This window comes from Myodes glareolus, chromosome 6, assembly GCF_982192425.1.
Source record: "Myodes glareolus chromosome 6, mMyoGla1.1, whole genome shotgun sequence".
NCBI lineage: Eukaryota > Metazoa > Chordata > Mammalia > Rodentia > Cricetidae > Myodes > Myodes glareolus.
In genome coordinates, this window is record NC_142031.1 from 33,779,482 (window position 1) to 33,792,552 (window position 13,071).

The following is a 13,071-nucleotide window of genomic DNA, read 5'->3' on the forward strand; positions in this document are numbered from 1 at the left end:
AAAAACATTTTAAATGTCATATTCTATAGTCTTTGAAAGGTTTGAATAATATCTATCTATCTCAAATACATCTTTGTTTTTTTAAGTAAATTTTATTAAATTATAAAAGTTTCCATTTCCGCCCCCCCTCCCAACACCCTCCCACTCCCCCCACTCCCCCTCCTCCTCCCTCTTCGTCCCCCAGGGCAGTCAGCATTTCCTGCCCTGTGGGAAGTTCCAGTTCCTTCCCCCTCCCTCCAGGTCCAGGAAGGTGAGTGTCCAAACAGACTAGATCCCCAAAATCCAGTATATGTAGAGGAAACAGGTCCCAGTGTCATAGTCAATGGCTTTTCAGAAAGACTTCGGGCCAGCCACAGTCATAGAATCCGGCCAAATTCCGAGAATCTGGTTAGATCACGTCCTCGTTCAGTCCCAGTCCAACTGGCCTTGGTAAACTCTCATCAGATCCGTTCCCTTGTATCAGTGGGTGATAGCATCCCTCGCATTACTGATTTCGTTTTTCATGTTCTTTCTCCTTCTGCTCCTCATTTGGACCTCGGGGGGCTCAGTCCGGTGCTCCAATGTGGGTCTCCGACTGTATCGCCGTCCTTCGCCAGATGAAGGATCTATGGTGATAAGCAAAATATACATCAGTATGGTCATGGGCCATGGCCGATTCAGGCACCCTCTCCTCTGTCCAGAGAGCAATCTGGGGGATCTCTCCTTGGACCTGGGATCCCATATATAATCAAGTCTCCTGTAAACCCTAAAATGGCTCCCTTAGTTGAAATATATTCTTCCCTGATCCCATATTCATCCTTCCTCCTCCCCCCCATCCCAGGCCACCAAGCTTTCCCCGTTCCTCCCCTACTCCCTTCTCTCTAACCCTCTCCCCTTCCATCGACCCTCCCACCCCCCCATGCACCCGAGGTTACCTGGGACTCTTGTCTATCAAATACATCTTTGTACATCTAGAAAATCAAACTAACATGATTACAGACTTGACTATTATAGATGATTATATTATCTATTATCCTATATTTCTTAATTATATATTACATTTTTAAATGAACTGGACAAATACAATACCTTCATCAAGAGCATAAATACATATACACAGTATAACAAAATTGACCTTAAATTTGTATCAACAAACCAAGATCCATGCCAATGCAAATATCTATAGCATATCCCCTATTAAATGTAATGAAAAATTTATAGACAATATTTGGGAATATGGGCATAGTTCTGTCCAAACTTATTCCTGCTGTTTATTAGGTGAAGTAATTTTTTAAGAAATGTTAAAGGCAACGTTTCAGAGGTCTTGGTTCATGAAAGCACGTTAGTTTACAAGAATTCTACAGGTTCTCATCCTCTGTAGAAACAAAAGAAGAACCTCTTTTCCAAAGCGACATATCCTTAGACTCAAATTTTAAAGTCAAGATACCTTTAGAAAATACATGTTGGTTTAGATTAGCAGCCCATACAGTGAAATTTCTCTCTGTACTTAGCTCCTTCACAGTCAAAAATTCAAAGAAATCACAATAATATACATAATTCAGACTCTTCATATATAGTCTGTCTTTACATGGCTTGTTTTTACTCTGTTTCTTTTTAATATTTACTCTGTCTCTTTAAAGACTGTGTTTTATTTTTTAAAGAAAACCATTTACTTCCTTTTATAACTCTTTATACTTCATTTTTGTTTCTCTCTCCCAAGCCTACATACATTTATCCAATACTGAGAACCATTTAGTGGTCTTTTATGTATGAATCTGTCCTATTGTGTATCTGTAATTCTTTACTGTCCAGGAGTGCTTCTTAAAATGCTAAGTGCTTCTTAAAAACTTAAGCTGCTCCATTTTTAGGTGAAACATGGCACTTTCTACTTGCCCCATTGAAAACAGCATGGCAGAGCTGCTTACTACCTCTGAGAGCCATGCTTAATGCCCCATCTCTAAGCACAGCTGGTCCATGTTGCCACCAAGCAAGCCAGAGCACATTGCTCACAAACCCCACTCAAATGTTTGGTCTCCTGAAAGAGCCAGATGTTGTGCTGGCGGCATGGCCCAGAAAGACAGCATTTCAAAACAGCACAGCTTTTTTCCTGCTACCATTGAGTCAGGAAAACCTTTCTTAAAGTAACTGCAGCAAGCCGCCAGCAAACAGCAAGGAGCTGTGTAAATTCTGTATTTTTATGTCTAGAATTCCTTTTTAAGTTCTCTCAAGTTTTAAGTTATTTTAGTCAATCACATCGACTCCAAATTGTTATATGTTATATGTATATGTATATATATATATATATATATGTGTGTGTGTGTGTGTGTGTGTGTGTGTGTGTGTGGTGTGTGTGTGTAGTCATGTTTGGTTATTATCTCTTAGATGCGTGTTTTTTTCTAATGAGATACAGAAAATGAGTTAGTCTAGAGGGGAAGGAAAGTGGAGAAGAACGGGGAGTACGAGAGGGAGGAGAAGCTATAATGTGGTATGGAGGAGCTGGCTGTGTCCTGCTGCCCGGCTAGCTTATCCCCCAAAATAACCACAAAGAAATTGTATTAATTTAAATACTGCCTGACCCATTAGCTCTAGCCTCTTATCGGCTGACTGTCACATCTTGATTTAACCTATTTCTAATAATCTGTATTTTACCATGAGGTCATGGCTTACTGGGTAAGATTCAGCATGTCTGACCTGGTGGCTGGCTCCATGGAGGCAATCTATGTGCTGCCTTCTTTCTCCCAGCCTCCAGTTCTGTCTACACTGCTTACCTAATTGCTGCCCTATCAAAAGGCCAAGATGGTTTCTTTTTTGAACCAATGAAAGCAACACAAATATAGAAGGACCTCCTACACCACCATAATAAGGATTTATTTTGTGAGAAAATAATCTACTTTCAATAAAAAAGAAACCATCTGTTTTCGACAGCAAGACCACACCTACTCTAACAAAACCACACCTTTTAATAGTGCCATAATAGTGACATTCCCTATGAGATTATGGGGGCCAATTATAATCTGTATCCATTTTAATTCCTCTATGTCAATTGGTCTGAGTGGATTTTTTTGTTTGTGACTGAATTTCCACTGTGAATGTTGAATGAGGCCACTTGGTCATTCTGGCCACTCAGCCCCAAAATAATCACACAGAAACTGTATTAGTTAAATCACCGCTTGGCCCATTAGCACTAGGTTCTTACTGGCTAACTTTAATATCTTAATTTAACCCATTTCTAATAGAACCCATTTCTATTAATCTGTGTATCACCATGTGGCTGTGGCTTACCAGATAAAGTTCTGGTGTCTGTCTCTGGAAGGCTACATGACTTCTCTCTGACTCCTTTTTCTCAGATTTCAGCTTAGTTTTCTCCACCTAACTTTGATTCTCAATAGCTCTGCTGTAGATCCAATGTAGTTTTGTTATTAACCAATGGTATTCACAGCATACAGAGAAGAATCCCCTATCATGTGAATATAGATTTTTATGTATTAGTTAATATAGTATGAAGTTTTATCTCATAATTGAATAATTCTATTATTTCTAATGCTTGTTGAACGGAGGCCACTTGTTTCATTCCCAGCTGCTGGACCCCGAAATAATCACACAGAAAATGCATTATTTGCAATACCGTTTGGCCAATAGTTTCACCATATTTCTGGCTAACTCTTACAACTTAAGTTAACCTGTCTCCATTAATCTGTGCATCACCACAAGGTTGTCACCTACCAGCCAAGTTTCAGCATGTCTGTCTCTTGAGGAGGTTCCATGGCTTCTCTTTGACTCTGCCTCTTTTCTTCCAGCATTCAGTTTAGTTTTCCCTGCCTATCTAGTTCTGCCCTATTACAAGTCACAGCAGTTTCTTTATTCATTGATGGTAATCATAACATACAGAGAAGAATCCCATATCAAAAGCTTTATATTTGTATTTTTCCCTTCATTGCTTTTGGTGTATTTGATGTGAGGTTTAATAAAATCAGCATTTGGGTTTATTGAAATAAATCTCAGTTGCTACTATAAATCACATGCACATACATGCACACTCATGTCCACGCAATACATATATATTGTATATGTATGTATATATATTGTATATATGTATATGTATGTATATGCGTACACAAATGCATATACATACATAAACACACACACATTGAGCTAAATGCAAAGCAACATACACATACACAGGCTCACTGAGCTAAATGCAAAGCAACACGGTGACACTTTACTGGGGTATTTTACTTGGAAGATTGATCATTTGTAATCCTACACTTTGAACTCTCTTACCTGCAGCAGAGTGACTCCAATGTGAGAATTATGTTTATAGGCCACTGAAATAAATGGGACTGTGTTTTGGTCTCAGTTCAGAGTAAGGGTGTGTGTGTGTGTGTGTGTGTGTGTGTGTGTGTGTGTGTGTGCGTGTGTGTGTGTGTGTCTGTTGTTGTTGTTGTTGTTCATGGAGGGAGGCAGTCAGTGCACTCATGTATGCAAGTGCAAACCTGAGGTCAATGTTCCTTCTTGGAATACTTTTTGGTTTTGCCTTATTTTTTGACAGACTGCTGGTGAACCTGGAGTTCACTGACTGGTTAGGTTTAACTGGCTAATGCACTCCAGAGATCCTCCCATCTTTGCTTCCTAGCATTGGGGTTACAGGGACATGCCAGGTCATGGGTTCTCATGTTTATGCAGACAGTTCCTTACTTTCTGAACCATCTCCCTAACCCAAAAGTTTTAGTCTTCATAATCAAACAATGTTATATATGGATAAGGGAAATAATGTACATTATAATGAGGTTATAATGTACGTGGTATATCATTAATTTAAATGGAAAGATTACAAAATTAGGATTGTATCCTACAAAATGTCATTTTTTAAGGAAAGTGAACAGAAACAAGATCTGTTATTTCAGTCCTTAACTGATGTCAAAAAACGTTAAAAATTTAAGATGAGGGTCTGGGAAGATGGCTTACTGGACAAGAGTACTCAAGTTCAGTTCACAGTCAAGGACAGGACAATCACATATTTCTGTACTTTCAGCTTCCAGATACCCAATACCCTATCATTGCCTCTATAGGCACATATACCTGACTCCAAAGAAACACCCATATACAAAATTAAAAATAAATCTAAATTTTAAGAAAGGAGTTCAAGATGAAAGAGTAAGTGTATTGTTTGCAGAGAGTCCCCACCTCTGGCTCCCATGAGAAACTAAGGAGAGTTTTGTTATTTTTTTTTTGTTTGTTTTTTTTTGTTTTTTTGTTTTTTTTACTTCAAACCTATTGAGACTGATTTCAAAACTATATTATTCAGAGCATTTTAGCTATCTGAGGGATTAGCAAAGAGCTGGCTGACTTCTAACTTGAGAAAAAATTTAGAGTCCTAGGAATTCTGACTGTCCTTCTAATCCAATGATAGCACATGAGATTAGACAAGAGATCCAATTCTATATAAATACTTATGTACTTAAATGCAAAAGTAAATACTTATGAACTAGATGAAGATTATACACTCAAGAAAAACACCATGAAGGGCTCGAGAGAACTTAGTAATTAAGACCACTTAGACTTCTTGCAGAGGATGTGAGTTGATGTCTAGCACCCAGATCCCCCAGATGGTGACTCACAACTACTTGTAACTCCAAATCCAGTGATATGATGTAAACTTCTTGCCTCTGTGTACTCTTACATGCAGGTGGTATAATAAACTCACACATATGCAATTAGAATTTAAATAAATATGATATTTTTTCTTATTCCTTCAACATAACTCTAATAGAAATTTGTGTGTGTGTATGTGTGTGTGTGTGTCACACATAGACAGACACACAACAGAACCTATGTATGTTAAGGCATTAAAGAAAGAGTCCTGAGCAACCATGCCTAGTACATGAACCATTTTATGACAAGAGAACTGCAGGCAGTGAGAATAGGAAAAAATAACCTCAACAGTCAGTGTAGAACAGAGCACTGAATTGCATCCAGGAGAAATGTCCTCTCCAAGGAATATTTACCAATGTCTAGAGATTGTCTTGGTTATCACACTTTTCACACCCTATGGTCAGTAGTCCTGCTTTCTATTTCCTAGGGACAACCAGTGATGTCAAATGTCATTGACCTAATGAGACAGATCTTTACAAAAGATTATTATCCAAGAAAATGCCAGCAATGCTAAGATAGAAACACCCTGGGCCAGAGGTAAGCAAATGTTCCTTAGATCTCATAAGTTGAAACCATATAGGTGTAGTTCTTATTTGTGTTGTCGTGTTCTGCAGGTGAATCTATTCCTTCTTGTCTCCGGCTCCATGTCCCTTCATGCCTGAACCCAATCTGAAACTCAGAAAAAAAAAAAAAAGGAAATATACCCAATAAGATTCTGGTATTTTTGTTTGTTTGCTTGTTGTTTTGTTGTTGTTGTTGCTGTTTGTTGTTGTTTTTGTTGTTGTTGGTGGTGGTGATGGTGATAGTCTTTGGTTTTTCAAGACAGGTATTTTCTTTGTAACTATCCTGGCTGTCTTAGAACTAGCTCTGCATACCAAGCTGGCATTAAACTCACAGACATCAGCCTACCTCTGCCTCCTGAGTGCTAGGATTAAAGGTGTGCACCACCACCACCCAGCTAAGATCCTATTTTTAAAGTTCTTGAAGGAAGTAACATACATTTTTTTTCTTTCTAAAATTTGTTGGTTAACCAATACCCTATCATATTGCTACATAAAAAAAATTACTACAAAATTTAGTGACTTAATGTAGCAAAAATATGGCATGACCTTATTTCTGTCAAAAAGGAACCTGGACTAGAATTGCTTCCTTTTCTTTGGCATCTCACAAGAGTCTAAGACCCAGGCTGAGCCAGTCCCCTTTAGTTTTTTCAACTAAAGCAGTGGTTGTCCTGAGGATCTAGTACCCTGTGTGCTGTTGAACTGAGAAACTCAGTTCCTTACTGACTGTTAGGTCCTTGGTGCTTTGTCAGGTGTCTCTCCGCATTAGAGAACAAACGCACAGTCAGAGCCAAATACAGAAAGTCCTTTTAGGAAAGCTGCAAGGTTCAACCCATTGATATAGATGGGGTGGGTACTGTATAAGAGGGTAAATAAGATGAACAGGAATTATGGGGGTAATGTCAGGAACTGCTACAGGCATCTTGGCATTGCAAAATCCTCCACAATGGGATGCATCATTCTTTCACAAAATGAGGAAGCTGCAGAGCAAACCTAAAATATTTATCAAAGGTTAATGAAATCCATCTTTTGAAAGGATTCTTCTTTCTTACTGCATCAGGCTCAGAATTCAGAGCTCAGCTGTGATATTGGGCTCCCATAAGCCTAATCTAGTCATACAGGAAACTCCTCTGGGGATAAGTGATGGGACAGGTTGCTTTCCTGTTCTTAAGCCTCTTGCACTACTCGTAATTGGATACTTCTAAGACTCCCTGTACGTGGTAATCTCTGTTCTCTCCTCGAAAAGACAGACATATCCTGTTTAATTTACCTGTACAGTCTTAACAGAAACTAGAGAAATAGAGAGATTCTAAACTCTCTAGAAGCATCTGCCATTTTTCAGAACATGTAACATACAAAAATGAGCCTGAATCAAGAAGACATTCATAGATCTCATCTCCTCCTTGTTTTTGTCTCTATATGACCGATGTTGTAGATGAATAATTACAGAAACAGACCAAAAGCCAAGAGTTGTCACCTTATGTAAGGGAATGAGATTCTCCTTTACCTCACCCATTTGTACATTTAAAGATAACTCCTATGAGCAAGGAAAGATTTTAAAGTAAAGAAAAAAGCATATTTTTTACCTTCATTTAAGTAAATAATGCAGTGCCCAGATCATTTGCAACTAGTGAGGAACTATCTGAACTACAGTGATATCAAAATCTAAATGCATGCTTTTGTTTAAGAGAAATGTGTCCCCCAGAAAATGAAGGCAGTATGCATTATACACAGTGCAAACTTGAGTAGGTGGAGTGGGCAAATGAAAGAAATGTACTTCTGTATCACTCTCAAGTTTGCAAGCTTCCTCATGAGCTTGTTGTATTTGATTATCTGGATGAACGCATTAAAATAAAGTCAGTTTGGTTTAGCCAAGTATGGAAATGAGGCAGAGAATTCCACTGTGTGTGCTGACGAGAGTAGAGTCAGGGATCTGACAACCAACCTATTCTCTCTACTTGACAGACTGGACTTTTATGCCTGGGTAGGCTGGCTGGATGGTTTCATTGAAGGAGGAGAAATTCTCCCATTCACTCAAGTGGCTCTCACCACCAGTACTGGCAACACCTGACCTTTCCATCAGTCCCATACAACTCTATCAGGTTCCTAGGTGTGCTTTTGATGGAAGAAATTTTGCACACTTTCCTCTCTTCCTACATAGTGTCATCTAACACACTATCAGCAGAGTGAAAAAAATGCAAACTCACAGAACATGATGAGATTGTTTCAAGCCTCTGTTACGGTGGACAAGAGCAGCATCATTTTCCATTGAAATGCTACTAAATAATTACCTAAGTAATATGATTGACAGCTGCTTAGATGGCTCAGCAAGCAAAAGCACTTGCTGCCAAGTTTGACAAACCGAGTTCAATTCCCAGTATCCACGTGGCAGAAGAGGACAACCAACTCTTGCAAACAGTCTTCTGTGATACACATGTACTCCATGACATATGTGTATGTGTGTGTTTGTGTGTGCATGCACACATACAAAACAAATAAATGTAAGATTTGAGGTTATTTGCCTTGAATACTGAAAATTAATCAAAACTAGCATGCTAGCATTTTTTTATATAGATAATATTCTAAGGAGGTTTTTCAAATCCTGTGATAAATGTGTGGTATCATACTTAGAAGCAGAAAGTATATGTTTAATGTATAGAGATTGTGTTCAATTACCTATGTTAATGAGGGGGGAAACATATGAGGAAAGGTACATAAATCAATCACTGGTCCTTTTAAAGTTTTAACCAACATTCTAAAATAGTTTAATAGGCATATTTAGCACATACTTGCTCTATTCATGGTTTTGTCAGGTTCAATTTTTATGATTTTGGTACCAAATCTACCATATAACCCTGAATTCCTACCCCCAGGATTCCCTATTCCTACTCATTGGGAAATTGCTTATATGAAATCATCCATAGCATTTAGTGACCAATAGATGAGACTTTTCTTTCGGTTCACCTTCAACCTTTATGGGGATATTTCTTGTTCTTTTTTCTTCTTTTATTGATTTCTATGATCCACCCCATCACCTTCAGGCATCCCACTGTGTGAATGGAGATTGCACTTTTGTTTCTCAGCTGCCTAGGCCTGAATAATCACACAGAAGCTGTATTAATTGCAACACTGTTTAGCCAATGGCTTAGGCATATTCCTAGCTAGCTCTTACATCTTGAATTAATCCATTTCTATTAATCTATGTATTGCTATGAGACTGTGGCTTACTGGTAATGTTCTGGGATCTTTCTCCTTCAGTGGCTACATGGCATCTCCTTTGACTCCATCTATTCTCTCTCTCTCTCTCTCTCTCTCTCTCTCTCTCTCTCTCTTTAGATTTCCCAACTGGCTTTACTCTTCTAAGTCATTGGACAAAACAGATTTATTCATAAAACAATAAAAACAACACCTATTATAGAAATCTATCTAATAATCTATATTTCTTAATTATACATTACATTTTAAATGAGCTGTATAAACATAATACCTTAAACTGTAGGTCTAGAAGTCCAAACATCAGGAAGGAGTTGCTCCAGACACCACTCTCATAACCACAATTAATGTAAAAGCAAGAGGATTTTTATTCTGTCATGACAGGGCCCTTCAGGTTTGGGATATGAAGGACATCCGATAGCTGTTATAGTCCATCTTTTAAAGCCAAAAGCCACAGACACAAGGAGGGAACCTGTAGGTTGTTTTCCAACTTATTGGATTGGCTTATTTAAAAGGTCACTAGCAGTAATTGGTCTCTTCCAGGGCAGGAGAATAGCTGTGTGGTCAGGTTAGATAAGGAGAGCATCTGTGGTCATCCTGGCCTTGTTCTAGTGACTAAATCAAACATCAGGAACTGAGTCAACATCTGTGGGTTGTCTTTGCCTTAATTCCCAGAATGGAGTTATGTTTGAAGATTATTCACAAGAACACAGGAGGATGAGCAGTCCAGCATGTGTTTATTCACAAGGACACAAGAGGATAAGCAGTCCAGCATGTGGGGGGGGGGAGGGGACTGTCCCGTTCCGAGAGAGTGAGTGTAAGGTTTTAGTAAAATGTCTTAGGGTTGAGGGGGCTTACAAATGAATTTGGAGTCTTTCAAAACAAAAATAGAAAAATACATTTATCAAAATTAAGTTTGTATCAGTAAACCAAAGCCCATAGCAATGTAAAGTATTCATTTCAATATTACAGCTGCTTCTCTTATGTTACTCTTTGTGCCTCGTTTTGTTTTCTTAAATGTAGACATGTTTCCATGTTCTCCTTTGTCCTTTTTCATTCTCTTTTCTCCGTGCTGTATCTGTCCTGTTATTCACCCTTACAATTTCTTCTACACGCAGGACCAGACCAATATCATTCCTGCCCTATTTTTGTCTTTAGGCACCAAATATATCCTGAAATTGCATTTTAACCCTAAGGAACAGGAGCTAGCTGTACTGGAGGAAATAAATAATAGTATACTCAAAAACTCGGGACTATATAAATTACCTGTGTTCAAACTCTTATTTGTCTCCATGATTTTATGGAGGAGAGATACATTTAAACAATAATGGTAAATGTGAAATAAAGCTTCATTTTATTATCACAGCGTAGACTTTTGCCCACAGGAAATATAGGGCTTTCTGCTAAACAGGGCTTAGGGCTAAGTTATAAGAAAATTCTAAATCTTGATGCATTTGATTTTAATGTGAAATATTACCCTTGCTATCACACATTTGAAAACTTGGTCCATGGCTGGTGGTGCTACTCAGGAAAGTTGCAGACCCCTTAGGAAGTAGAGTCTCTCTGAGGAAGTGAATCCCTGGGGATAAAGACTTGAGGCTTAATAGCCACTGCCCACTGCTTACACACTCTTTCCTTACTGAGTGTTGATGGAGTCTGCTGGTTTGGTTTTTTTTTTTTTTTGCCTTACTTCCTATGGTGAAATGTACCCACTCCTGAGAATTGTGAGCCCAAAGGAACCTTTTATATCCTCTGTTACTTTTCTGAAGACATTTTAACACAGTAAGGAGAAAAACTAAGACAACATACTAACTTTAATCCCCTCTTCCCTTTTTAATGAAGAAGGAAGAATAAAATCCCATCTCTATTCCAAAGTAGCAGTCTATGACCTAGTCTTCCCTTTCTATTTCACAAGAGAGAATGCTCGTCAATAGGAAACAGGGAGAGGTTGAGGTGCCCTCAGGTTTATGCACTCTTCATGCACTGAGACCTAATTTTTAAGCAATTCAGTCAAAAATCATTAGTCTGAAATTGGCCTTCGGTCACACTTTCTTTATCTGAAAGTAGAGGTGTGGACCTGGGGGCAGCAGCTTCCCCTGCTCCTGTGCTTGCTCTCTCTGTAGGGAAGGCCCTTGTCCGTCCATATCATCATCTCTGTAATTTTCCACTTATGTGTTGATCCCTTTCTCTGTGCTCCATTGTTTGCTAACTTAATATTCCAGGACTGGAGCCCAGTTCATTCATCTGGTGGCCTAGTTCCTGCCAAATTTCATCAATAAGGTATGCTGAATCTTTTCTCTGGCATTCTGTAGAAACACATCTAATAACTCGAGGCCAGAAAGGTGTCAGGTCCCCTGAAGCCATTGTGAGTCACTTGATGTGGGTACTGGGAATTGGACTCTGTTCCTCTGGAATAATAATATATACTCTCAATACATGAACCATCTCTGTAGCTCCCTACTTACAGCTTATTCTCTTACACCTTGTAATCAGTTACAATTCAAGCTTGCATGGCAGTGCCAAAATTTAATTTTTCTTGGCAAACGGCTTTCAACACCTGCTTGGTTTTGTTAGGAATAATTTCTCTTTGAAACAGAGAGATGATCTACTAACACCTCTGCAGACACACATCACTGAATGCCTCTCATCCAATCCTGTGCAGATAAATTAAAAGGGAGGCAGCAGGACTTTGAGGATTTCTTCAAAATGCTTGTGTTTTCACTTGCATCATTTCATGATGAATTTGGGATTTTTGGATTTCAATTGATGTTTTCCTCAACAGCAGTTCTATTTAGAACATGACCATCCCCTATTCAGACAACTAAGTGATGAAGAACTTTTTTTGTTTTGTAACTAGTTCTATACAAAATACAAGAGGGGGAAAAACAAGATTGTCAATTTTTTAAAAGGAGTTTCTTTTTCTTCTTTTCATCACCCCCAAAGTATATACAGCTTGGTGAAGAGACGGCAAAATTACAAACAATTAAATAGCAATCCCAAGTTGGGGAGCATGTGGGAAAACATAAAATATAAAATTATTAAAACTGAACCCCAAAATACTGAAAGACCAGTGGGAAAATAATCCATTTTGCATATGAAATATTTATATTACAGAGAATATGAGAGAAAAATGAGACAGGTAGATATTTAAATAATAATTTTCCAGGGAAAAAAGAATATAAGCAGAAGATCTGTAAAGTTTTAAAACAAAAGAGAGAAAAGATTTTAAAAAATTGCCCAGACAAAGCATTATGAGACAAAAACCAATCAAACAACCAAAAATACTTCCAGATATGCCAAAGAGTTGATTTTGTATTTACCATGTACTGCTGAGCATGGGTTTGCTCTTAACTGTGGTCAGTATACCCAGTGAAAGTATTTTGGAGAAACATAAATTTTGCTTTGGGGTGGTTACCAATTGGAGATAGTTTCTGGGCTAAGGCTGGAGACTTTGTTTGGCTTACTCTCCAAATACTGCGACTCCATCTTTCTTCAACCTGTGTAGACCCTGTGAATGCTGCAACAGGCTCTGTGGGTTCAGATATGTATGAGTCCCATTGTGTCTGGAAGGCCTTGTTTTCCTGGTGTCTTCCATTCTCACTGACCCTTCCCATCTTTCTGCCTCATCTTCAGCAGAGTTCTTGAGCCAGTGGGTAGGGTTTTGATG